The 25,675-nt window shown below is 37.3% G+C and overlaps 1 pseudogene; it reads right to left on the bottom strand.

Moving 5' to 3' along the window:
• LOC102818174 overlaps nucleotides 1-25,675 on the bottom strand; it is a 31,549-nt pseudogene that overhangs the window by 4,341 nt on the left and 1,533 nt on the right.

Below are 25,675 nucleotides of genomic sequence, written 5' to 3'. Positions count from 1 at the left end.
GCTTCCCTTTCCTTCCCCTGTGAGTTTAAGCACTCCCCCCCCCGTCATTTTTTTTTTTTTTTGTTCCCCAAAAGGAGCTATGTTTCTACCTCCCCCATTCTTTTTCTTCATCCTGTGTTCATACAAGGAAGAGAATGTTGACAGAGTTCTCCTTTGTTCGCCATTGATTCTTGGGTATATCTGGAAAATTTAATATGATCAGGAAATTATTAATATACTAAAGTTTTGTGGTTGTAATTAAGTTATAATTGGTTGACTTAAATTTATATCCATTGATCAGAAAAATAATAAGACTCTTCCCTTATCTTCTTTTTCTTTCTTCTCTTTCTTAATTCATTAATTGGAAAAACAGACAAATGTATGATAATACATGGCATCTATCCAGTAGGAATTTGCAGTATGATAAAGGAGAAAGATCTGCAAAACAATACAATATGAAAGGTAAGTGCACATATCAAAGACAGCTATGGAGGGGTGTCAGTGATAAAATAATCTGAGAAAAGTTGGTATGTGAGAAAAATAATCAGATCTAAACAAAAATTCACTGAGTTTTTTTATATGTGAAGAAATGTCATGCAGAGAATGTGTGAGAAGATATTTAAAGAATCAAATCCATTCCTTAATATTTTATAAATCATGGAACATCATAACACATAAGTATTTCTTGCTTTACATTTTTTCTGAAGAATGCCATTACAATTTCAGTCTATTTCAGCTAACTAATGCCTAGGATAGTGGTTTTTATGTATTCCATTTCATTTTAATTATTTCCAATTTTTCTATATTCATATTTTATATATTCTACATTCAGATGGTTATGGATGTTTAAAGCTCTTTCTTCAAATTCTGAGTTTTACCTCATCATAAAATTAGGCCTTTTTGGTCCATTCACATCATTAAGGTCAACTTTACTTTGAGGAATAAGCTTTTCAGCAATCATACTTTGAGTGTCTTCCAACATGAAAGGGTCATCTTCTGGCAGCAAATCAAACAACATTGTGCTGCTATTTATAAAAATGTCCATGGCTATTTTTTCAGAAGTGGTCTGCCTCTCCTTCTAAGTCCACAATAGGTACCCGTTTTGGTAAGTAAAATACTGGTGACATAACGTCTAGCATTACAGAAATACACATACCACCAGAGTATAATAAACTGACGGAAAAACTGATATATATATATATATATATAGTGGCAGAGAGTCCTGTATTGGTCTGCTAACCCCAAGGTCTGTGGTTCAAATCCACCAGCTGTTCCACAGGAGAAAGATGATTTCAGCAGAGCTTCAGACTAAGAACTAGTAATTAGGTTTTAGACTAAGAACTAGCAATAAGGACCAGGTGATCCAATTCTTGAAAAATTGGACAGTGAAAAACACTTAGGAAAAACTATATAACATTGTCTGTCAGAAGATGAGTACTCAAAATACAACTGCTAAAGAACTGATTCCTCAAAATAGAGTCAACCTGAATGATGTTAGAGTAAAGTTTCGGGAATATTCATTTATCACAGTGCAACATGACTCAAAATGAAAAGAAAAAACTGCAAACATTCACTAATAATTAGAATGTGCAATGCATTAAATATTACTAGCTTCCAGAAATGAAATGAAATGCTTGACGATTGATATCCTCATCATTAATGAACTAATATCAAGTAATATTACCTGTTTTGAATTAGATAATTATATATAAATATATAGTCTACTTACTATGCCATGAATGAAAAATTGAAAAGGAATGGTGTCTCATCCATCATCAAAAAAGAAGATATCATGATCTAAGCTAAAGAGCAACATTATCAGTGGTAGGATTTTATTCATATGCCTACAAGGAAGATTAGTTAATAGAACTGCTATTCAAACTTTTGCAATCACTAATGCCACAACTGTTCTGTCAGGTTGTTGTACGGTGGTGACTTATGTGTTGTTCTGATGCTGGAAGATAAGCCACTGGTATTTTAACTAACAGCAGGTTCACCCATGGTAGACAGGTTTTAGCAGATCTTCCAGAATAAGACAGACTAGGCAAAAGGAGAGACAGCTTCTAAATGGTTAGCCACTGAAAACCTTATGAACAGGAATGGAAGATGTTGGATATAGTGTCAGAAGATGAAACATCATGAAGAGGAGTAGAACATTGTCAGCCATAGTGCCAGAAGATGAGCCTCTAAGTTTGGAAGGCATCCAAACATGACTGGGAAAGACCTACCTCCTCAAAGATGAGTTTATATTAATGATGTAAAAGGAGCAAAGCTGTTGAGACATTTATTTGTGGATAGGGCACAACTCTAATTGAGGCAAGCTGCTGAAAACTTGCAAAAAATAATTGGAGCATGGAATGTACAAAGGATGAAATTAGGAAAATTGAAAGTTGTCAAAAATGAAATAAAACACATTAAGATCAATATCTTAGGCATTAACGAACTGAAATGGACTATTATTGGAAATTTTGAATCTGGCAATCATACTGTTTGCTATGTCGGGAACAACAAATTCAAGAGAAAGGACATTACACTTCTCTTGAAATGTCAGAAAGAACATTTTAAGATGTATCTTGAAGTACAATGTGATAAGATAATATCCAAACACCTACAAGGAAGACCTATTAATGCCACAATTATTAAAATTTATGCACCAACCACTAAAGTCAGTGATAATGAAATTGAAGAATCTCACTAACTTTTCTGGTCTGAAGTTGATCAAATGTACAATCAAGATGCATTGATAATTATTGATTGGAGTGTAACGGTTAGAAATAAAGAAGGATCAGTGGTTGGTAAATATAGCCTTGGTGAAATAAAAGATGCTGGAGAGCTCATGATAGAATTTTGCAAGACTGATTTTTTCATTGCAAACACTGATTTTAAACAGCCTAAAAGGCAATTCACCATACATATGGATTTCACTAGATGAAATACCCAGGAATCAAATTGACTATGTCTGTGGGAAGAGAAGTGGAAAAGCTCAATATCATCAGTCAAAACAAGACCAAGGACAGACAGTGGAACAGATCTTAAATTCTTCATATGCAAGTTCTCGCTGAAGCTGAAGAATATTAAAACTAGTCTTAGGGCGTCAAAATATGATCCTGAATATAGTCCACCTAAATTTTAAGACCATCTCAAGAATAGTTATGATACAGCAGACACCCATAACCAAAGACCAGAGTTGTGGGATGACATCAAGATCATCATACAGGAAGAAAGCAAGAGGTCATTAAAAAAAAAGGAAATAAAAGAAAACCAAAATGATGTCAAAAGAGATATTGATACTTGCTCTTAAGCATAGAGAAGCTAACATGAATGGAAGAAATGAGGAAGTAAAAGAACTGAACAGATGATGTCAAAGGTCAGCTTGAGAAGACAAAGTCAAATATTACAATGAAATGTGCCAACACCAGAAGTTAAGAATCTAAAAGGGAAATGCACTCTGATAGTATTTAATGAAAAAGTCTAAAGTAGGCTGAAAGCATTATTGAAAAAACAAGGCTGCATGAATCAACATAAAACAAATTGAAAGTTTCCAACACACTGGTGTAGCACTAGAGGTGCTCACTCATCTATGTCAAGGATTTTGGAAGATAAGTATCTCACCAAGCAATTGGAAGTGATCTGTATTTGTGTCCATTCCCAAGAGAAGTGACTCAACAGAATCCAGAAATCATTCAACAACATCAATATCACATGCAAGTAAAATTTTGCTGAAAGTAATTCTAAAAGGGTTGCAACAATACAGCAACAGGGAACTGCCAGACATTTAAGCCAGATTCAAAAGCAAACATGAAACTAAGGATATCATTGCCGATGTCATACTGAGCTTGGCTAAAAGCAGAGAATGCCAGAAAGGTATTTATTTGTGCTTTATAGACTATGCAAAGGCTTTTGACTGTGTGGATCATAGCAAAGTATGGGTAACACTGTGAAGAATGGACATTCCAGAACACTTAATTGTGTTCATGAGACAAAGAGGCAGTGGTTAGGACAGAATAAGGGGATACTGAATGCTTTAAAATCAGGAAAGGTGTTTGTCAGGGTCATATCCTTTCACCATACTTATTCAATCTATATGCTCAGCAAAAAATCCAAGAAATTGGATTATATTAAGACAGAGGAAGATTCACTAACAACCTGTGATATGTAAATTATACAACCTTGCATACTGGAAGTGATGAGAACTTTAAATAGATATTAATGAAGACCAAAAACCTCAGCCTTAAATATGAACTGCACCTCAAGTAAAAACAAAAATCCTCACAAATAGACTAATAACATCATGGTAAATGTACAAAGGATTGAATTTGTCAAAGTCTTCATTTTGCTTTGAACCCTAATCATCACTTATGGAAACAGCAGTCAAGAAATCTGCTGCAAAAGACCTCTTTAAATCATTTAAGTTCCAAGATAACAGTTTGAGAACTAAGGTGCACCTAACCCAAGTCATGTAGTCCTGGTATGACACTGTAGGATAAGCACTGAACTGCTAATCATAAGGTTGGTGGTTCTAACAGCTGCTCCTTGGAAACCCTATACATGGTTGCTATGAGTTGGAACTGACTTTACTTAATAGTAACAACAACAACCCAAAACATAGTATTTTCAATTGCCCCATAGCATGTGACAGTTAGATAATAAATAAGAAGACCAAAAAAGAACAGATGCATTTAATTGTAGCGTTGAAGAAGAATATAAAAAGCACCATGGGCTACCAGAAGAGAAAACAAATCTTTCTTGGAAGATGTATAGCTGGAATGCTCCTTAGAAGCTTGAATAGGAAAACTTTGTCTCTCATACTTCAGATATGTTATCAAGTGGGGCATTCCCTGGGGGAAACAAAACAAATTAAAAAACATTATGCCTGGTAAAGTGGAAAGTCAATGAAAAAGATGAAGATCTGCAAGAAGATGGACTTACACAGTGGCAGCAGCAATGTACTCAAATGTAACAATTGTGAAGCTGTCACAGGGGTGAGCAGTGTTTCATTGTGTTGTGCATAGGGTCACTATGAAGTAGAACTGGCTCAATGGTACCTATAGACAACAATGAAGACATTAAAGACTGTTATAACCTACTGCAGTCTGAAATTGATTAATCATGCACCCTAAAAGGATTGATAATTAGTTGCAAAAGTTGGAAATACAGAATTAGCAAATGGGAAGTATGGTCTTTAATATAGAAACTACACTGGTGCATGTTAAAATTATGCCAGGACTACTTTTTCAAGAGGCACTGGTAGCATAGTTGGTTATGTGTTGGTCTGCTAACTACAAGGTCAGCAGTTCAAATCCACTAGCTGCTTTGTTGAAGACAAATGAGGCTCTTTTTGTTACAGCCTCAGAAACCCTATACAGAATCACACACACACACACACATATATATATTAGTCAGAACTGACTTGACATCACACAACAACAATACGTACTTTTCTACTGCAAACACCTTTTTCAAACAACATAGATGTATACCTCTCCAGATTGGATACACAAGAATCAAATTAGCTAATTCAGTAAAAAGGGACCAAGGGTAAGGTCAGCATCATCCAACAGAACAAGGCCTGGAGCTGACTGTGAAGCAGAACATTAATTGTTCATATGAAAATTATACTTGAACCTTACAAAAATGAAAACAAGTCCATGAAAAAGAAACATGGCCTTAAGTATGTTGTTGTTGTTGTTAAGTGCCTTCGAGTCGGAGCCGACCCATAGCGACCCTGTACAGGGTTTCCGAGGGTGTAAATCCTTACTGGAGTACATATCCCACCTAAATTTAGAGACCATTTCAAGAATAGATTTGATGCATTGTACACTAATGACTAATAAACACCAGATAAATTGAGGGATAACAAGGACATCAATGTGAAGAAAGCAAAATGTCATTAAAAAAGAAAAGAAAGAATCAAAAGAAAAAATGGATGTCAAAAGGGACTCTGAAACTTGCTTTTGAACATAGGATTGTTGTTGTTGTAGTTAAGTGCTGTTAAGTCAATTCTGACCCATAGTGACCCTGTATAGGGTTTCCAAGGAGCAGCTGGTGAGCTTGAACCACCGACTTTGCAGTCTGACACATTAGCCCACAGTGCCACACCATCACTCCACCTTGAACATAGGATATGTAAAGCAAAAGGTAGAAATCATGAAGCAAAAGAATTGAAGAAAAATTTTCTAAAGCCTGTTTAAGATGACAAAGCAAAGTATTATAATGGAATGTGAAAGACCAAGTGTTAGAAAACAAATAAGAAAAAAACACAGTGACACTTCTCAAGTTCAATGAACTGAAGAAAAAATTCAAGTCTCAAGATGCAATATGGAAAGATTTTTTGGCAAAATATTGAACAATGTAGGAACATAAAAGAAGATGGCAGGAATATATAGAGTTTCTAACAAAATGAAGTTGTTGACATTCAACCACCTCAAGAAGTAGCATATATCAAGAACCAAATGACTGAAGGAGGAAATCAAAACTGCAATGAAGGCATTGCTTACTAGTTTGTGCCATGAAATTTGGAAGACAGTTACCTGGCCAATTGACTGCAAAAGATCCATATTCATGCCCATTCCAAAGAAAGGTTATTGAACAGATGTGTAAATTATCAAACAATATCAATATCACATACACAAGTAAAATTTGGTTAAAAGTAATTTTAAATGGTTGTAACAGTCATCAATATATTGTCAGGTGCCATCGAGTCGTAACCGACTCATAAAGACCCCATGCACAGCAGAACGAAATAATGTCCGATCCTGGGTCAACCTCACTACCGCTGCCACACTTGAGTCCATCAATGATGCCACCTGGCCAATCCATCTCGTTAGAGGTCTTCCTCTTTTTCTCCGACCCTCCACCTTACCCAGCATGACATCCTTCTCCAACGATTGTTTCCTCCGGACAATGTATCCAAAGTAGGAGAGATGAAGCTTAGCCATCCTGGCCTCCAAGGAGCACTCTGGCTGCACTTCTTCCAAAACAGATCTATTGGTTCTTTTGGCAGTCCATGGCACTTTCAGTATTCTTGTCCAACACCACAACTCAAAGGCATCAATTCTTCTACGATCTTCCTTATTCACTGTCCAGCTTTTGCATCCATATGAGGCTACTGAAAACACAATGGCCTGGGTCAGGCGCACCTTAGTCTTCAAGCTGACATCTCTGTTCTTCAATACTTTAAAAAGTTCCTGTGCAGCAGATTTGCCCAGTGCAATATGTCGTCTGACTGTGGAGTTCGCAGCCAGATTTTTAACCACTACACTACCTCATTAGATGGTGGATCGGGTAGATGTGTAGTGAGGAGCTCGGTCAACAACAACACGGAATACTGGGTCAAGAGGACTCATGAGTTGGTGTTGGAACTCTTCCATCAATATCTAACTGTCAAAAATCAAGCCAGATCCAAAAGAGGATGTGGAATGAGAGATATCGTTGCTAAAGTCAGATAGATCTTGGCTGAAAGCAGAGAATACCAGAAAGATACTTATCTATGTTCTATAAACTGTGAAAAAACATTTGTCAATGTGGACCATCCCAAATTATTGTATGAATGTGCACTGTGAAGAATAGGCATTCCAGAACACTTAATTGTGCTCATGCTGACCCAGTGCATTGATCAAGATGCAGTCATTCAGACAGAATAAGATGGCATTGTTATTGTTGTTAAGTGTTGTTGAGTCGGTTTTGACTCACAGTGACTGTGTATAAGGTCTCCAAGGAGTGACTGGTGAGTTTGAACCACCCGCCTTGTGATTCAAACTGAACTTTTGGTCCAGTGCTTTAACCCACAGCACCACCCAGGAATATTGTGGGTCAGGGTTGTATTCTTTCATCATACTTAATCAATTTGTATTCTGAGCAGATAACCTGATTAGCTGGATTATACGAAGACACATCAGGATTGGAGGAAGACTCATTAACAACATGCTATATGTAGATGACACAACCTTGCTTACTGAAAATTAAGAGGACTTAAAGCACCTACTCTTTAATATCAAAGACTACAGCTTCCATCATGGATTACATCTAAGCACCAAGAAAACAAAAATCTTCACAACTGGGCCAATAAATGACATCATGATAAGCAGGGAAAACATTGAAGTTGTCATGGATTTCACTTTACTTGGATCCATAATCAATTCCAAGAAAATAGCATTCAAGAAACCAAACAGCTTATTGCATTGGGAAATTCTGATTCAAAAGATTTATAAAGTGTTATAAATCAAAGATGGCACTTTGAGGACTAAGATATGCCATGGATTGCTCAATAACCTCATATATATTGAAAAGCTGGGCAGTGAATAAAGGAGATCAAAGGGAAAAAATGATGCTTTTGCATTATGGCATTGGTGAAGAATATTGCATATATAGTGGACTGCCAGAATGAGCAAATCTGTGTTGGAAGTGGTACAGTTAGAATGCTCCTCAGGAGCAAGACTGCCAAGATTTTGTCTTAGGTACTTTGGATGTTTTATTAGGAGGGATCAGTCTTTAGAGAATTCTTGGAGAAATAAAGCATTGGTGAAAAAGAGAAAGAGACTCTACAAAGTTGATAGACCCAATGGCTGAACCAATGAGCTCAATCATAGTGATTCTGAGGATGGTACAGGATTAGGCAGTGCTTCCTTCTATTTACAGAGGATCACTATGAGTCAGACTAAACTCTAACAGAAACAAAAGGAGCCAAAGATATTAATAATACAGGTTATAATCATATTGTTGCAGTTTTTCAGGCTAAGGTTAGGAGGAACACACAGTCTATGGCTGGTGGAGAGCCATGCACAGTGCACTAAGCTATTCATTTCCTGCCACAAAGTCATCAGGTGATTCTTCACTCCTGCCATCATCCTGAATAAGTTCCATGTTCTTCTGAATAACCTCCACAACAGCAATCTTTAGGGCATCCCTGATTTTAATTATTCATTCTCAAGGCCATACTCTCTAACTTGATATGACTCAAAACTATTATGACTAAAATCTTAAAAATTAGGATCCTACCCTCTAGTCAAAACTACCTGTCATCCCTCCTATTTACTGCTATTAATTTTGTTAAAACTACAGTATTTCTTACTAAGCACTCCAAACCCATCAACCCATCACTCTTACACATTCTTTAAATTGCAATCTCCCTTTTGTTGTTAAGTGATGTCAAGTTGGATCGCAATCCGTATCTTTCTATCACAGCGAGTCTGGTGTGCTTGAGCTGCTGACTTTGTGATTGGAAGTCCAATGCATATCCTAAAGTGTCATGAGTGCACGCTTCTCCCTAGGAGATTAAAACTTTTTTAAAATATTACCTCAGAGTTACTCCTTAGACATTTCCCCTTGTTCAACATTTATATATCAATCACATTGCAAGCTACAAATATAGATAAATGAAAACAATCTATGACAGTATATAAATAAAAGTTACTAAAAGTGCTCTGTTTGTGAATAAGGAGATTCATAAAGCTCAGTCTATCGATATAAAGAAAACAAAATACTTGCTGCAATTCTCACTGAAGATAACCTGAAGATAATTGATTCATGCGGTACCCTTTTAGAGACAGAGTGAGGCTGAAATATTAGGTGGCACCTGCCAAGTTATGAAATAATTTTCACTTAAACACTTACAAGCATTGTAATTATTCAGTGATCTGACATTTCCTGCATATTTGGATCATTTCATTAATCAGAGAGGTCAAAACTTGTAAATGATTATTTTGGCTATTTTATAGGAAAATAAATGAAGAGAACGTTTAAACTGACGCTTGTTATGTCAGCATATAATAAGACTGATGTCCATCCATCAAGCTTCATTCTCCTTGGCATTCCGGGGTTGGAAGCTGCTCACATCTGGATCTCCATCCCCTTCTGTGTGGTCTACTTTTTGGCCTTACTTGGCAACTTTTCCCTTTTGTTTATCATCAAAACAGACCCCAGCCTTCATGAACCAATGTACCTTTTCCTCTGCATGCTAGCTGTGGCTGATCTAGTTGTGTGCACTACAGCTATACCAAAACTTCTCAGCCTCTTCTGGTTCAATAGTGGAGAGATTCACTTTGAAGCCTGTCTTACTCAAGTGTTCCTGATTCATTCTTGTTCCACCATGGAATCTGGGTTCTTCTTAGCCATGGCTTTTGATCGCTATGTAGCGATTTGTAACCCTTTAAGACATTCAATGATATTGACACACACAGTGATAAGGTGGGTGGGTCTTGCCATTGTACTCCGGGGCACTGTGCTTCTCTGTCCGCATCCTTTCCTACTGCGCTGGCTCCCCTATTGTAAAACCAATATCATTTCTCACACCTACTGTGAGTTCATGGCCCTCATCAAAATTGCCTGTGCTGAGACAAGAATCCGCAGAGTTTACAGCCTAAGTGTTGCCTTCCTTACTGGGGGCGTGGACTTCATACTGATAATTTGTTCTTATATACTCATACTCCACACTGTCTTTCACCTCCCATCCAAGGATGCCCGACTCAAAACCCTGGGTACATGTGGATCTCATGTTCTTGTCATTCTGGTGTCCTATACCCCAGCTTTCTTCTCCTTTCTCACCCACAGGTTTGGACAGCATGTGGCTCCCCATGTCCACATATTTGTAGCCAACATTTATCTTCTGGTTCCACCCATGGTGAATCCAATTATTTATGGGGTGAGGACCAAAAGGATAAGGGACAGGTTCCTTAAAGTTTTCAGTTTTTCGAAGTCTCCGAAATAAATCCTTTGCTAGTGAGTAATAGCTGAAGAAAAACTTTATAGTATCTCTTTTAGTCTTTGGCTTTTCACCAAGCACCCCCTTTAAGAGCCAGATGACTAAGGCTTTTCTGTGGGAAGGAATTTATCTAAAGACATATCATATATGTTAATTGATGTAACTACAGATTATCTGCGTACAACTGAAATATTCTTCCCAAATAATGAAAGTACTAATTTAGATTTCTCAGAAATAGTCACTTAAACTTGATTACTATGAGTATCATGTAGTGTGCTTAAAAGTTTTCATTTGCTTACACACCTGAATCTGTCATTAAAGAAAATGATAGCCTGAATGTCTCAGGGTTATAGAAATTATAACTTCAACTGTCTTTTTCTTGAACATTTTGATGACACTGAAGTCCTTAATTTTCTGCTTATTCATGCATTGCAGACTCCTCTTTTTGTGAGGATATTCTACTTTATCACCCACCCATTCTATTATGTGATGTTGGGTCTAGTTAACTGTGTCATATTTATTTTTATGCTCTAAGAAAAATGTCTTAGCTTGATAACAAAATTGCAATATCCCTTTCTAGACAAGTAAATTGTATGAACATTTAGAGTCTACCCATGATTGTTAAGTCTATACTTCTATGGCATTTTTCCATGACATTTTGGCATTGAAATTGGTCTGACTATATTTTCCATCCTCATTGCTTTTCTCTCAATATTCAAAATTAAAAACATATTCAAAATAGCTGACACATACAAATCAAAGATTGCTAAAAAGACAAACAAATACATGTAGTTCGATTTACTTCATAGTAAAAGGAGCTCTGGTAGCGTAGTGGTTACGAATCGGGCTGCGAACCTTAAGGTCAGTGGTTCGAAACTACCAGCCGCTCCGTGGGAGAAAGATGAGTCTTTCTACTCCCGTAAGGATTTACACCCTCGGAAACCCTGTACTGGGTCGCTATGGGTCGGAACCGATTCAACGGCACTTAACAACAACAACAACAACATCCTTTTTGATAAGCATTCTGAATGCCACTGCTGAATTCTATTCCAGCAGTCTCCTCAGTTAAGTTTTGATGCAGTAGGATTACCATGTACATCAAGAATATGATTCTAAAAAAATAAAAATAAAAAATGAGGTGGTTGTTGTTTTTATTTATAAAGAAGAAACATTCCTTCTTTAATAAATACTCTTTCTTAAGTATATACTTAGCAATTTCTTTAGTGAGAATCTTCTGGTGCTAAAATCTCTGAAATTTATTCTTTTTCAACTTTCTTTCTTTTACTCTCAATCTTGATCAATTACTTTGCTGTACAAACCCACTCTTGGATGGGTAGGTCTTCTTAACCTACAGTCTTACGGAATTTAAAAACATGAAAAATTAGGTTAAAAACAGGAAAAACTGAAAACCAACAGTTATATAAAATCACAGACATTTGGATCACATTTTAAAAATTTATCAACAGATTTCAAAATTTCTTTTGGACTGTGCTATTCCTTCTTTCATCAGCCACTCCTTGGAAATCCTATAAAGGGTAGCTATGAGTTGGGACCAACTCCACAGCACTTAACAACAACAAAATTCCTTCTTTAATAAATACTCTTTCTTAAGTACATACTTACCAATTTATTTAGTGAGAGTCTTCTGGTGCTAAAATCTCTGAAATTTATTCTTTTTCAATTTTCTTTCTTTCACACTCAATCTTGATCGTTTATTTTGCTACACAAACCCATTCTCAGATTGTTAGAATTTCTTAACCTACAGTCTTATGGAATTTATTATTTGTTTTATAAAGGAGTCTATTGTTGATCAATAGGCATCCTAGTGGCACAGTAAGTTAAGCTTTGATCTACTGACTGACCCAGAAAGATGAAGCAGTTTACTTCTGTGAAGATTTACAGCCTTGGAAATCCTATGGGCACTTCTCTTCTGTCCTCTAGTGTCACTAGAGTTGGATTCCACATGACAGCAGGGGTGTTTGGTTAATTTGTAGGAATTCTTTTTCTCTGATTGACTTAAAAATATTTGTTGTTGTTTTTCTTGATGTTTTACATGGATACATTTCAAAGATATTATACCAAGAATAAGCCAAACAAGGACTATGTTCTAAAGTACGCTATATGGAGTTCTGGTGTGATGCTGTAGAATAAGCACAAGACTACTAACCTCAAGTCAAGCAGCTCAAACCCACTAGCCTAACCTCAGAAATCCTATACAGGGTCATTATGACTTGGAACCAAATGGACAACACTTAACACTTATGAAACTTATCCTCTCTTAAACATCACATGAATATTGACTTATTAAAAATGCCTATTGTTGGAATCTGTGAAACATCTTACAAATGGATGAATCTGACTGATGCTAAGTGAAATTAGTCAATCACAGAAAGACAAATATTATATGAGACCTATGTTGCAAAAAGTTAAGAAAAGGTTTTCTTGATAAAAGAAACAACCTATCATGGTTACCAGGTGCTGGAGGTGATGTGCTGTGGAGTTGGTTCTGACTCACAGAGACCCTGCCTAGGGTTTCTGAGGCTATAAATCTTTATGTAAACAGAAAGCCTCATCTTTCTCCCTCAGAACAGCTGGTAGTTTCAAATTGTGGTCATTGAAGTTAGAAGCCCGAATCATAACCACTACACTACCAGAGTTTCTTGGGGGTGGTAGAAGGAAGGAAAATTATTTATAGGCTAGAGGGCAGACACATGTTAACATTGATGACACGGCAAGCAAGATACAAGAGGGAGATTGACAACTTCTCTGAAAGGGATCACATTAAAAGGTCCCAGATACAGTGGGAAAAAATGTGGAACAAAACTAAAAATTAATAAAATAATAATAATTAAAAAAAGATTGGGTTTACTGGTTAGAAAGCTAAGATGAAATAGGGGCGACAACAATACTAGTGAGGTATGCTCACCACGGAATGGTCAGTCATTTAAAAATCAAAAGGAATTTGATGAACTTGACCTACACCTATGGAAGCAGTAGCTCAAAAGAGGGAACAAGTCCTAACAACAAGAATCATTCCTACCCCCTCCACACACAGAGTAGACAGGGATGGGCAACTTGGACATTGGCTACCCAAAATGGGGGGTGGGGGGCTACAAAGGCAAGAAGTGACTGGCTTACAAGCTTTCAAGAGGGAACCTAGATCCAGAGGGCCTGGAGGAAGGTAGAATCTCCAGTGTGTAGTATTCAATCTGACTAGCCGGGGCTGATGCAATGAAATGCAGACGGGTCTCTTGTGATACAATAGTGAATAATTGTTATCAGGACTGATTGTGAGGGTTGGAAATGTAAAGGTAGATGCTTTGTAACAAAAGGCTCGCAGTGCTTAACTTTTCAGTCTAGGAGCGGAGGTCCCTAGGACCATCAAGGGAGAAGAGCAGAGAGCGGGACCCTACCCAGAGAAGCAGTGATGCCTGAAATGGAGCCAGAGATGATGACATGGAGTGATGGAGCACCTGGAGACTTTAGATCCAGAGAGGGAGAACAACTGTGTATTGAAGACCTGGGGGGTACGGGGGAAAGATTGCATGGAGGGAATTTTAACCATGACAATGAGACGATATATGATAGAATGAATGTAAAACCAATGTTCTCCCATGTAAACTATCACATAATTCACAATAAAACATTTTTTTAAAAAATCAAAAGGACAACATTTATCTAAGCATAAAGTTCAGAAGGGATGGAAAGGTGCTGGAATGGAAATAGAAATCACAGGGAGGAAGCATGATAACTGTTGTTGCATGAAGGGAATTGCAATCATTGAGATGAAACAAAGTGTATTATTTGTTGAATGTAAAATTGATGATCTTGTTTGTAAATTTTCACTGAATTCACACAAAATTTTTTTTTTTTTAAAAAAGAGGGTGACTGTAGAGGAAAAATGGGGGTAGTTCTTATCAACGGAGAAGAGATTCAAGTTGTCTAGGACTTCATTCTTCTTGAATCAACGTCAACACTCACGGAAGCAGCAGTCAAGAGATCAGACGATGTATTGCATTGGGCAAATCTGCTGCACAGGAACTTTTTAAAGTGTTGAAGAGCAGAGATGTTAGCTTGAGGACTAAGGTGCACCTGACCCAAGCCATTGTATTTTTAATAACCTCATATGGATGCGAAAGCTGGACAGTGAATAAGGACGATCATAGAAGAATTGATGCCTTTGAATTGTGGTGTTGGAGGAGAATACTGACAGTGCCATGGACTGCCAAAAGAACCAATAGATCTGTTTTGGAAGAAGTACAACCAAAGTGCTCCTTGGAGACCAAGATGGCTAAGCTTCTTCTCTCCTACTTTGGACACATTGTCCAGAGAGAACAGTCACTGGAAAAGGATGTCATGCTGGGTAAGGTGGAAGGTCAGAGAAAAAGAGGAAGACCCCCAACGAAGTGGATCAGCCAGGTGACATCATTGATGGCGTCAAGTGTGGCAGCGGTGGTGAGGTTGGTCCAGGATCAGACATTGTTTCGTTCTACTGTGGATGGGGTTGCTATGAGTCGGTTCCGACTCAATGGCACCTAACAACAACAACAACGAGACATGAGGAAGTGCAAGAGTTTAAAATGAAGAGCGGTAGATACTATTAACCAATGGTACATGGAGGGGATTACAATCATTGTAATGAAGCAAAGTATATGATTTGTTGCATGTAAAACTAATGATCTGCTCTGTAAACCTTCACTCAATTCACAATAAAATGAGAACTGACTCTTGGGCACTTAACAACAACAACAACAAATGTTTTAAAGCAAACAAACAAAGAGTTCCTGTTGTTGACAGCTACCATTGAGTCAACTCCAACTCACGCATAGCAGAATAAAATACTGCCTAGTTCTTGCTGGACTCCTGATGTTGCAGGATAATGCACTAGACCATAAGGTTAGTTTGAACTGCAAAGTCAGTAATTCAAACTCACCAGCCACTCCTAGGAAACTATACAGGGTCGCTATGAGTTGGAACCGATTTGATGGCATTTAACAACAACAACAATATCTTGTACCATCTTCATGATCATTTGGGTCCACTGTTGTGACTTTTAAAAGACCCTAGAAGTCCTATGATCAAAATATAGCAACAAATTTAGTGTTCCCTTTCCCCCGGAATTTCACAAACATAGTTTATCTTTAAGGCCTGAGTGTATGTAATGTTAGCAATGTCACTGGAAAATACAGGCTGATATCACATGGAACTACAAAAACAAAAATACAGAAATAATGCTGAAATGGACACATATTTGATCATTGCAACTTTCCATAACCGTGAAAATCCTCCATAAGGTAGCCAAAAGAAAAAGAAAAGGAGAGACAAACCATTTAGAATACAAAGTTTGTCCACAAAGGTTCCAGTAAGTCAGACCCCATAAGAACAGGATCATCAAATAAACAATCAAACATATCTTAAAAATAGCAGAGACTATACATTTACTAAAATTACCAACTTTTTGGAGTCCTGGTGTGGAGCTGTGAGTTAATGCATTGGACTGTAAGGTTGATTTGAACCTCAAGGTCAGTGGTTCAAGCTCACCAGCTGCTCCTTAGAAACCTTATAAAGAGTCATTATGAGTCCAAACCACCAACTCGATGGCACTTAATAACAACAATAACAATCAACTTTGTATAATTCTATTCATGGAGAAAAAGTCTAGCTTTCTGACATTTTTATCATATATCCACAGTGGCATACCATATCATTAGACATTAACATAGCAATGTAAAAAGTTAAGTTATTTTTGATAAGGAGTTCAGGTACATGGTAAATAATCTAGTGCTTGCTTATAATTTTCATGACCACCTCTAGTGAGGATGAGCCACTGTTTGTTTTCATTTAGCAGTGGAGGGCTTCATAGATGCTTTTATTCATGCATTTGGTATGGGCTTGACTTCACAGTTCTGAGTTTAAAAATGCAGTAGCCTGAAAGTACACAAAATTAATGGTAAATGTATGCATGTGATTGCAATGTAGCTCATCAGTTCCATTCAATTAAATTCAACAAACACTGACTGAGTGTCTTCCATGTGTATGTCAGTTTCTGTGATAAGATCCAATGCAATTTATGATTTAAAGGAAATTTGTTTTTCATGAAATATAAAGTTCATTGGTTAAAATAGTTACACAAATAAGTGTTTTAAATTTAACAATGCATTCAAAAATCATTTTGAAATTTGGGTACAAAAATACAGTCCTGAAAATACTTTTTATTGTTGTACAGAAAATTATTTAGAGCTGCATCATTTATGGATAAAGAACAAGGAACACAGTGTCAACATGATGGAAGTCAAAATGATTGTGCCTGTACAGCATATTTGAGCTGAGCATATATAATACAATCTTCAAAGATATCACATTTAGTGAATCAGAACTTTTAAAAATAATTTTGGATACATGCAGGCCTCCCAGTGCTTAAGCCCTAAGACTATTTCTCATCCCATAGTATTTTTCCTATCTCTCCTTTCTGATGCCAAACTCAGAGATTTATTATTATTTTAATAAGGAAGCCTTAATGGCTTTTGTCCTTCATGATCCTCTTACTCAAGTTCAGTGTATAACGGAATGTGCCCATCCTTTTCCATTTCTGCCTTGATGATAAGCAAACAGAGCCTCATCATTCTAAAGCATCTTCCTTCTGATTACTATAAGGAAATAAAGAAAGGTACACATTAACTCTAGACAAACATTATAATACATTGTACAATTGCTAGATAAAGGGAGAAAATTTATACACGACTCTGTGACTCTCAAAGTATCATCTCTCACTATATAGTTGCCTCCATGATCTATCAACTTAATAATTATAAACACACTTTGAGCAAGAGTCTATTCTAGATAGATATTAAGACACCAAACAGAAACTCTAGCAATTAGAAATGCTCAGCAGAAATATGAATTTACAAAATCTAGAAGAATCATCAGCCAGGAAGACAATCCAATCCATACAATAAAAGAGCTGGAAGTATTTTCCAGGGGCTAATAAGGTATTGTGAGTTATTAATCATAGACAAAGAAATACTAGGATGACAGAATAGAAGAGTATCTCTTGGAAAGTTTTAAGAAATATGAAGAAAATATCTTTGATGTGAACAAAGATGCTTATATCAAGGAGTTGTATTTAAATTGAAGGGATTTGGAGGGAGAAATGAGGTGGAATCCAACAGCTGGAATTCTTCTAACTTAGATTCAGCTAGATTAATACATCTTAAAAATAAACAAACAAAAAGACAGTTCCTGTTGCTTCAACTCTGACCCATGCTTCAGAGTATAACTTTGCTCTAGGACTTACAATGACTTACTTTTTGCAAGATGACTGCTAGCCCTATCTAACAAGTCACCTCTAGGTGACTAGAATCTTTCAGTTTGTACCATATTGTACCAAATATATTGACTATTTCTACCATCCAGGGACTTTTTGTTGTTTTTAAGTGCTATTGAGTCAATTCCAACTTATAGCAACCCTGTATAGCGTTTCCAAGGAGCTGTTGGTGGCTGTGAACTGATGAACTATGGTTCACAGTGCAGTGCTGACCCTACAATGCCACACCAGGGCTTCTTAGTATATGTGAAATGGCACAGAGAGGTCAAGTTATATTTTCCATTGGCCATGGGACCTAGGCTCTGCTCTTTCTCTAAGTCTAAAGTTCCTTACTTATGAAATGAAACTAAAATGCTTACATTACAAGGAAAGCCTGGAATACATGGATTTTTAGAAAATGTAGTCATAGTTACTGGTTGGTGAAATAAAGGATTGTAGTGAGCTTGGTAGTGACTTGTTGCATAATCTTCACAATAGTAAATCAAACAGTAGGTCCTAAGTCTCCCTTTTATCTCCAATCACAGCTTTTGATAATGTGCATTATAAGCTTATAGCAGGGTACATATGAAAATCTTATCCTTAGACATATGCACAACAACTGGCATGAATCTTTGGTTACTACATCATTCCAAAAAATGATTAGGAGTACCTTCTGGTTAAGGGAACATAGTAAAAGGCTTAGGCATATTTTTTAGGTTGCAATTATTCAGGGATAGTTCCTGAATAGTTTAAGGTAAATTCTAGCTTTGAGGTATGTTCTACCTTCATGAAAAACACAGGCTTTTCTGGGAATCAATTTATTCAATCTTTAAATTAGGTTAAGAGAGAATTTGAATAGAAAGAGAGATAGGACAGAAAATATGAAGATGTAGAACCTTAACGATGTGAAAAGACATTATTCAGATCAAAGTTCTAGAACCCAGAGAAAATGGCAACAATGTTAAAAGACATATGAGCAGCACAAAGCAATTTAGTTTCTTTCCACTTTTACTATGTAAGACTAAAGGTGTACACAAGAGATTATCATCAACTGATTTACAGTCCGTTTTCTTGTTCCTACCACTCAAGTCACTATTTTCCTACCTCCTCCTCTCCTATTACCCCCACTCCCTTTTTGTGCTCAACTGGCTAGGGATAAGAATCATGCTTCTAAAACCTTACTCACCAGCAGACATGTCTAGAGGTTAACTAACCTTCCCCCATATTCTTTGGACTTCCATTTACTTAGGTAGAATCCTATTTTGTAATGTAAGCCACAGCCTCCAGAGTAAAAACTACATGTGTTGGAACTCCCTGGAGGTAGTTGGAGATAACAGAACTCTGAGATCTGGATTAACTCTTTTCCCAGTGAAATTGAATGTCACCAGATATAGATTGTTGTTACTGTTGTGTGTTTTGAGTCAGTTCCAATTTATAGTCACCCTATTTATGGCTTCTAGGAACTGCTGCTGTGTTTGAACCACCCACTTTGAAGTTAGAAGTCCAGTGCTTATCCCATGTCACCAACTGATATAGATACTCTGTGTCCTTATTCTAGACTCAGATTCAATCACTTAGAATAATGCTTCTTAGATTAGTACATTTCCTAGGGAAAATGTTTTTAATTTAGTAGGAAGATTACACATTTTCCATCAGGATTGCTTAGATTGAGTCTAAACTCCTTATCATGAGATTATCATGATAGTTGTGTTAATGTTCATCTCAGTCCCATAATAAATACCAACTGCATTAAATCTGGATGCATCTTCTTACAGTTGTACAGATGACATTGCTGTTGGTAGGTGCTTTTGAGTTTGTTCCTACTCAGTGACCCTGCAGAGGATTTCTGAGGCTGTAAATCTTTGCAGAAGCTGAAAGCTTCAGATTTCTCCTATAAAACAACTGGAGGGTTTGAACTGTTGACCTTGTGGTTAGCAGTCCAGTGATTATCATGCAGTGCCACCAGTGCACCTGAGCCTCCATACAATTATTATATTGACTCAATATTATACATAACTTGAAGGCAATGAGTTTGGTTTGGTTTTGCAATGTTTAAATGTAAATCAGTGAATTGTGATGTTTATCATAATAGCTTAATGTTTAAAATACTTGCACTATCCTATGGGTCAGTTTTGTGTAGACACTATCCAATGAATAGACTTAACAGCACACAAGAACAACTAAAATGAAGAAATGTTTTGCATCACACCGAAATTTGTCATTTCATTAGGTTGAAAGTTTCCTGTCATGGAAAGCAAAGATGAAAATTTAAAGGGCAGACACTAATAGATTCAGCATCACTTTTCTGTTGCTTATTTATATAAAACCATGCATATTTATTGTCTTATTTATCTCAACTTTGAAACCTGTAAAAATTAGATTTGCCAAATCAGTTTCAGTTGTTTTTAGTCCTAATACCAAATGAAGTTCTTGTACTATTTTATTGATGAGGAGACAGAAATAGAGGAGAAATAAATTGTTCATAGAATGCTCTAAAGCTAAGTTTTCAGGAAAATGAAGAGGACTTACAGTATTTACTGATGAAGATCAAAGAGACCATCCTTCAGTATGGATTACATTTCAATGTAAAGGAAACAAATATCCTCACCACTGGACCAATAAATAACATTCTTATCAATAGAGAAAAGATTGACGTTGTCAAGTACTTCATTCTTCTTGGATCAACTATCAACACTCATGGAAGCAGCAGTCAAGAGATCAGATGACATATTGCATCAGGCCAATCTGCTGCACAAAACTTTTTTAAAATGTTGAAAAGCAAAGATGCCAGCTTGAGGAATAAGGTGCACCTGACCCAAGCCATGGTATTTTCAATAACCTCATATGCATGTGAAAGCTGGACAGTGAATAAGAAAGACCATAGAATAATTGATGCTTTTGAGTTATGGTTTTGAAGGAGAATATTGAAAGTGCCATGGTCTGCCAAAAGAACCAACAGATCTTTGTTGGAAGAAGTGCAGCCAGAGTGCTCCTTAGAAGACAAGATGGCCAAACTTCATCTCTCATACTTCAGACATATTGTCAGGAGGGACCAATTGCTGGAGAAGGATATCATGTTTGGTGAAGTGTAGGGTCAGAGAAAAAGAGGAAGATCTCCAGTGAGATAGATTGGAAAAGTGGAAGCATCAATGGACCAAGTGTGGCAACAATTGTGAGGTTGGCCCAGGACCGGGCAGTGTTTCATTCTGTTGTGCATAGGGTTGCTATAAGTCAATACCAACTCAATGACACCTAGCAACAACAACACCATAATGTAAAGGTTTTCTGTGAGCAGTGGATACTGTTTTGGGCACTCAGAAGGATGAATCAATTTTATGGTCCATTACTGTTATATTCAACAAATATGTATTGGCCATCTATGAATCACACATTATTTTAGGTGATATCCATATAGTAGTAACACAACAGAATAAATGCCTGCTGTTTAGTAAGAAAAGGACAAAAAGAATAAATAAAATAAATATACAGTTGTTGTTGTAAAGTGCCATTGAGACAGTTCCAACCCATAGGAACCCTGTATAGGGTTTCCGAAGGTGTGGCTAGTGAGTTGAACCACCAACATTGCAGTTCAAATTGACTTTGCAGTCCAGTGCATTAACCCACAATGCTACACCAGGACTTTCTCACTTTCTCTTTCTCTCTCTGTCTCTCTGTATATATGTACAGAGAGACAGAGAGAGAGTGGCGCTGCCGGCTATTGCGGTAAACTGCAATGTCAGTTTGGGCCATTAAGGCTGGCAGTTCCAACTCACCAGCTGTTGCTTGGAGACCCTGTACAGGGTCGCTATGAGTCAGATCCCGACTCGATGCCACTTAGCAACAACAGCATAAGTATATATATTGTTAAGTGCCATTGAGTCTATTCCAACCCACAGTGGCCCTTTATAGGGTTTCCAAGGAGCAGCTGGTGAGCTTGAACCACTAACCTTGCAGTTCAAATGACTTTGCAGTCTGAGGCACTAACCCACAGCAAGTGCCTTCAAGCCTTTATAGAGTTTCTGAGAAGTGGCTGGTGGATTTGAATCACCAACCTTGCAGTTAGCAGTCCAGTGCTGATCCTTCCAGTGTCATACCAGGAGTCCATACAACTGTGAGTCAAAAATTATCTGCACTCTGGTTTTTTATTTAAAACCCATCTATGCCCATTGCTGATGACAACATTGAGCACACATGTGAAATGGTTCTGCTGACTAGATAGGTTACTGTGCATGATGTGGCAAATCATTTGCAAATCAGCCATGGCTTTGCCTATAAAATAATCCACAGCTGACTTGGGTTCAAAAAATTTGTACAAGGCAAGCAATCAAGTAACTTCAGGACAAATCCCCCTTCAAGACTGAAAATCAAAGGGAATACATGAGCAGGCATGGAAGCTTGCTGGCGACCATGTTGGTCTACTGATGAGTGGAAGTGGGGGAAAGGCAGCAATGAAGAAATAGGCTGAGTTCAACCACATTCCATAGACTTCCATTGACCTGGAGATGAGAGAGAGAAGAGGAAAGGCTGGTTGGTCCAAAGTGTGATGAGACCTGGGGGTTCCTGAGCCCATGAATAAGGACATAGCTACAGAGGGTTAAAGCTGAGAGTGAAGTATCCAGATAATATGAACTGAGGGGAGATGCTCAAGAACACCCAAATTTGCAGTTGTTGTTGTTGTTATGTGACGTGGAGTCAGTTCCCACTCATAGTGACCCTGTACAGGGTTTCCAAGGTTGTAAATCTTTGCAGGGGCAGAAAGCCTTATCTTTTTCCCGTGGAACAGCTGGTAGTTTCGAACTGCTGACCTTAAGGTTTGCAGCCCAATTTGTAACCACTACGCTACCAGAGCTCCTTAAATTTGCAGATAGCACTCATTAATAACAACAACAACAATTCATTTGACCTAGCCTCTATGACTTGATAATCAGAGCTAGAGGAAGATTTAAAACAAACAAAAAAAAAAAAAAAAAAAGATAAAGGAAACAAGTGTAAATTGCTACAATTTGATGAACTTGACCTATACTCATGAATGTTGTTGTTGTTAAGTACCATTGAGTCGATTGCAACCCATAGCGACCCTGTATAGGGTTTCCAAGGAGCAGCTGGTGAGCTTGAGCCACTGACCTTGCAGTTCAAACAACTTTGCGGTCTGAAGCATTAGACCACAGCGCCACACTAGGGCTACTCTACTAGCTCAAAATACCAACACAATGGGAAGGAGTCTTCAGATCATGTATCAATCCTATCCCTTATGTATAGCAGGTAGATAGGGATGGGCAACTTAGACATTGGCTACCTAAAATAAGGGGGCAATAAAGGCATGAAGTGAGTGGCTTACACGTTTTCAAGAAGGAGTTTAGTGTAAAAGTGTGCAGGGGCGGGGATCAGATAGAGTCCCCATTGAATATCACTAAGTTCACAATTTAAAAAAATGTACAAGATGAGTAATGAAAAAACTCATGAAGAGCATAAACAGAAGCATTTGTGTATCTGCAAACAAGAACTGGACCAATACTCAAAGGAAAAAGTTTCTTTAAAAAAATTTGTTAAGATGGATTCATCTCCAATAGCCTGAGAGTAAACAGCATAATGTGGAATGGAAACATCCTCAATCACCAAACAAGGAAAAGTTTAAAATTCAACTATTTGTTGGAAAATTGATGTTCTGGTGTTCTCAAGGGCCAGCATTGGAGCATTATCAGGAAAAGTTCAGCAATCAACAGTATTCATTAGAGTAAAATACTCACTAAAGAGTTGAAGCCTAAACTTCAGATTAAAAGCAGAGGACTTCTATCCAAGGGCATTGTGATCTTGCATGAAAATGCATGTCTACATATCTCTGCCTACATTATTGACACTCTGCAAAACTTCTTTTTAAGGTATTAAAGCACATTTCCTACACTCCTAATCTTGTTCCATTGGACTTTCATCTGTATGAGCCCCTGAAAGCAGCCCTTTGAGGATGAAGACTCACCTCTAATGAAGAAATGAATAGATATTTGTAGCTCACAGCTCAGTCCAAAACGTTTTGAATAAGGAAATAAATCTTGTTGACAAATGGATAAAATGTATTAAAAAGCAAGGAAATTATGTCAAATATGATGGATTTGTTTTTTTCTAAAAGTTGATTAAAATAAATTCTACAGCCAGAGTGTGGATAATTTTTGACTCACCCTCATCTCTCTGTGTGTGTGTGTGTGTGTGTGTATCCTGATATAGCATGCTGGACTGTAATGTCAGCTTGAACCATAAGGTTGGCAGTTCAAGCTCAACAGCCACTCCCTGGAAACCCTATTCAGGGTCTCTATGGGTTGGAACCGATTCAACGGCACTTAACAACAGAAAAATATATATCAACTAGTTGTCTATAAGTTTGTCACACTGTGTGTTGCTGTGGTGCTAGGAGCTATTCCACTGATATTTTGAATGCTGACAGGATACGCATGGTGGACAGATTTCAGCTAAACTTCCAGACTAAGATAGGCTCGGAAGAAGGATAGGCAGACTTCTACCATTTCTGCATATTTAGCCACTGGAAAACCTTATTTGTAGTAGCAGTGAAACTCTGTTTGAACCAAAATATTGAATATGAATATTGACACATGATGAAGAGCATCAGAATATTGTCAGATATAGTGCCAGAAGATGAGCCCCTCAGGTGGAAGGCATTCAAAATAAGGCTTGGGAAGAATTGTCTTCTAAAATAGAATTGACCATGGTTACACTAATGGAGTAAAGCTTTAAGAACATTTATTTACTGACTGATAGGGCACAGCTCAGAATTAGTAGAAACAGTTCCAAATATTCATTAATAATTGGAATATGGAAGGGACTAACTATGAATCTAGGAAAACTGGAAGTTGTTAAAATGAAATGGAATGCAAAAACATCAATATCCTGGGCATTACTGAGGTGAAATGGGTTGGTACAGGTTTTTTTTTTTTTTTTTTTTTTTTTAATTTGAAATACAACTCTATTCTAGTTATAAACAGTAAGGATTGAAGAGGTCCAAGAGCTGAACAGAAAATTTCAAAGATCACCTTAAGAAGATAAAACCAAGCACTATATTAAAATATGCAAAGATTTGGAACTAGAAAACCAAAAGGGAAGAACACAGTCAGCATTTCTCAAACTGGGGGAACTAAAGAAAAAATTCAAGCCTCGACTTTCGATATTGAAAGATTCTCTGGGCAAATTATTGAATGATACAGAATGCATCAAGAGAAGATGGAAGAAATACACAGAGTCATTGTACCAAAAGGAAATGGTTAATGTTCAACCATTTCTACAGGTAGCATATGATCAATAGCCAATGGCACTCAGGAAGGAAGTCCAAAGTGCATTGAAGGAATTGGAAAAAGAACAAGGCACCGGGAATTGATAGAATGAAAATTGAAATCTTTCAAGAAAGGAGGCGGCACAGGAGGCACTCAGTCATCTCTGCCAAGAAATTTGGAAGACAACTATCTGGTTGACTGATTGGAAGAGATCCACATTTGTGCCCATTCCAAAGAGAGGTGACCCAATGGAATGCGGAAATCATCAGACAATCTCTTTGATATCTCAAGCGAGTAAGTTTTGCTAAAGGTAACACAGAAACGGCTACAATCATACATAGACAGAGAGCTTCCAGAGGTTCAAGCTGGATTCAGAAGAGGCTGTGGAATGAGAGATATAATTGCTGATGTCCGATG

The sequence above is a fragment of the Chrysochloris asiatica genome, unplaced genomic scaffold (assembly GCF_000296735.1).
Source record: "Chrysochloris asiatica unplaced genomic scaffold, ChrAsi1.0 scaffold00140, whole genome shotgun sequence".
NCBI classification, from domain to species: domain Eukaryota; kingdom Metazoa; phylum Chordata; class Mammalia; order Afrosoricida; family Chrysochloridae; genus Chrysochloris; species Chrysochloris asiatica.
The sequence above is the reverse complement of the archived record's forward strand: the minus strand, read 5'-3'. Positions and strand labels throughout refer to the sequence as shown.